We start from the raw sequence: 3,553 nt of genomic DNA, 5'->3' as shown, positions 1-3,553 counted from the left end.
GTTTCTGGTCGGTTGTTCTACAAACCTGCAGAGTAATGATACAGAATAAAAGCCTCCTGAATACATCCTAAATGTTTTGACATGTATATATTTTACATATATTTTATTTGCCAGCATAGAATATTTGGAATTTCAAGGTTTTAGTTTCCTTATAGTTTGGATAGGATTTTTGTGTGTCAGAAATGTCTGTCTTTATCTGCAACTGATTTTTTGCAGTACTGTAAGGCAATTATAAATATATCCAGTAAAAATATTCTCCTTTAATTCTTTAGTAGGTGTTGCTTAAATTCATCATTTTCTTTATATATGTATGTGAATTCGAAGACTAAAGATTAATATGTTAGGAGGTGCTGGGAAGGGGACAGTGGACAGTTACTCAGATTCAGCATAAGTGAGACTAGAGATGCAAACAACTGCTTTTAATATGGATAGCCAAACCTGATTTTCTTCTGATGGTTTGTTTAATTTCAAAAACGTGATTTTAAAGGTGAAGCTTTCTATGGAGCTGTCAAAATTTTATATTTCACATTTCTGAAATAATCATATTACATCTTCTTATGCATAACTAGAGAGACTGCACTTATTGCACTTAGCGCAAAAACAAATGCTAATGTGACTATCAGTACAGGACCAAACTTTATCTGAGATCTAGGGTGTTGCCATGGCAATTCCAATTGTTGGAAAAAAATTTTCTTTTGTGCTTCATTCTGACATTAGATTGCAAAATGATGATTATGAAGAAACATACAACCCAAAAGGGGGAGGATAAACCTCTTCTTGAAGATGTAAAACATACTTTCTATCACGTTTATTTTTTCTGAAACACTGAGTGTGTGCCGAGATTGTTGTGAGCTGTATTTTTTGCAGATTCAGATATATTGTTATTTCTCAAGCTGCCATAATAATACTCAATGTTATTTCTCCCAAATGTAATAATCAACATGATAAGGAACTTAAGAGACATATATCACATTTCCCACACAAAGTACCAGTTTCTAGTGTACATTATACTGCTGATGTGGCCTTTTTGCTTTTAACAACACTGCCTGTGTTAGTTGAAGCATATCTAAAATGCAGGTATTGCTTAAGTTATTTATATATATCAGCTCTATAATCTATATATAACAGAATAGCTCATGCTAGCCAATAGATCAGTCATTTCTGTTTAGTTATAAAATTGTTTTTCTACCAATACATCTTGCTGTGAGAAAATTGATATGGCTATTACCTGTTCCTTGCTAAATCAATACACAACAAGCTTTAAATAAATAAATAAATAACAACACACCCCTATGCCCCCCCAAACCACAACAACCAAACAGCAAAGCCACACAATACTTCCCAAAAAGAAGCAAATGAAGGAGTACAGTAAAATGTGGTTTGCACTGCAATTCATGCTGAAGTTTATTGTGTTTATACATTCTTTTAGGTAGGAAATGTATAAAATGGGAAATGTTTCCAGAACAGAACTAATTCTTGCAGTGCTGCATTGCTGCTTTATAAATAAATCATTGTCCTTTCTCTATTGATCACTGGAACAATCCAGTCGAAGAATGCTGACTTTGTGCAGCCCTTTGCAGGATGGCTGGATTGAGAAAAAAACAGGTAAGTGGGACCCAGTAGCAGGTAATTGGGAAAATCCCAGACTGGTGAGAGATCATGTTTGGTGCATGAAATCCTTGACTTGTCTTTTACCTCCAAAAAAACTGGACAAAGCAGCTGATTTCTACAAGATTTTCTGTCAGTCTTTCCATAATGTCATTGGTCAGGAGAAATGAAATATAAGACAATACTAGTTGTAATAAGAGGATGATGCTGAAAACCCATGTTTAATGTATTGTGATTTTTTTCCCCGAGAATGCACGAAAAAAGAACTTCCAAATTTAATTAATGATCTCAGTTACGATATTTATTTGTCAAGAAATAAGGCCTCAAATCTGCCAGGAATACATTTGAATTTGTAGACTCAGAAATAGTACTGCATTCCTGTGAATTGAGGCGGAATCTATCACAGATAACCAAGATCACACCTTGCCAATCTGACAGTTCTGTGATTTGTCAGGACTTCTGGTATCTGGGAATAGGAGTAGCCTGTTGCAATGAGGAGCTGAGAACTACTATTTGGATTTGCATGTCTGACCAATAAGATCAGTACTGGATCTCAGAGGCACATATTTTTTAAAACATGGCTTTCACTGAAGCCTGTGGTAGACCTCTATAGCAAGAGTCTACACTCACAATGTTGTTATCCAGAGCTTCCAGCAAGTTCTCGAGTATAAAGTTATTATTTTCCATAAATTAAGATTTACTGGTAAATGCAGCGCTCAGCTGATGGCAGGTTATTCAGGGCCATAGTGATGCATTGCTTTTAGGGCATGCTGTCATCACATCATTTTTTTCTGTTTCTCATTAATTGCAAATACTTCCAGGATGCAGGTCTGTAAAATGTAATTATTTATTCCACTGGGTGTTTTATCTCTAGTGCTGCAATCAGAGGCAGCACACGCTGCTGTGTACTCACCAGTGTGCAGTGGGTGGCTAACAGGAAGCAAAGGGGTTTGCGAAAGACTTTCCTGACTCCAGTGGAGGTGTGGGGCATGGAGCAGAGCAGCTCCACGCGAGTGGGTGTGAGCTTGAATGCACCGGCGGCTCCGGGCTGCCAATGCCGGTGCTGCCCGGTGCTGCCGGTGCCGGAACTGCCCGTGCTGCCCCGTACTGCCCGGTGCTGCCCGGTACTGCCCGGTGCTGCCCGGTGCTGCCCGTGCTGCCCAGTACTGCCCGGCGGCGCTGCCCGATGCTGCCCCGTACTGCCCGTACTGCCCAGTACTGCCCGGTGCTGCCCGGTGCTGCCCGGTGCTGCCCAGTACTGCCCAGTACTGCCCAGTACTGCCCGGTACTGCCCGGTGCTGCCCAGTACTGCCCGGTGCTGCCCAGTACTGCCCGGTGCTGCCGGCACGGGCCGGGGCTGTGCGGCACCACGGACCCGCCCGCTCAGCTCCCTGCTCAACGCCCGGCTGACGGCAAAAATATGAATGATAAACCTGGATCAAATGGACTACAGGGAACAAATCTGGAGGTACAGAAAGAGGCTCCATGTGTCGATTCTGGCATGGCAGAAAGCACCAGGCACAGCCCTAGTTTCCATTGGACTGGCAGTGGATGGGCTTTCCTTTCCTCTCCCAGCGTCCGAGTATCAATCGGTTCGTGCCTTTTGCTAGGATGCTAAAAGGCCTGTAATTAACATGAGCAGAACAATCCATGAAGTATTTCGTTATCTGAAATAATGCGATCTATTAAACAAACAAAAAAGCCGATGGTGTTTATTATTTCCCCTGCGTTTGGCCGTCTCCCTGTTCCAGCCGGAGCAGAGCCTGGCCGCTGGCCACTAGATGCCACTGTTGTATAAGGACATGTCGGGCGTAATGACAGACAATGAGTAATTTACTTAGAGAACATGCATGTGTATAATTAGGAGTCATCAATGTCTTTCTTTTAAAATAAAATAAGTTTACCATATCTAATTAGATATTTCTTATAAGATGGATTTCATTCT

The sequence above is a fragment of the Catharus ustulatus genome, chromosome 9 (genome assembly GCF_009819885.2).
Source record: "Catharus ustulatus isolate bCatUst1 chromosome 9, bCatUst1.pri.v2, whole genome shotgun sequence".
Taxonomy (NCBI): domain Eukaryota; kingdom Metazoa; phylum Chordata; class Aves; order Passeriformes; family Turdidae; genus Catharus; species Catharus ustulatus.
The sequence above is the reverse complement of the archived record's forward strand: the minus strand, read 5'-3'. Positions refer to the sequence as shown.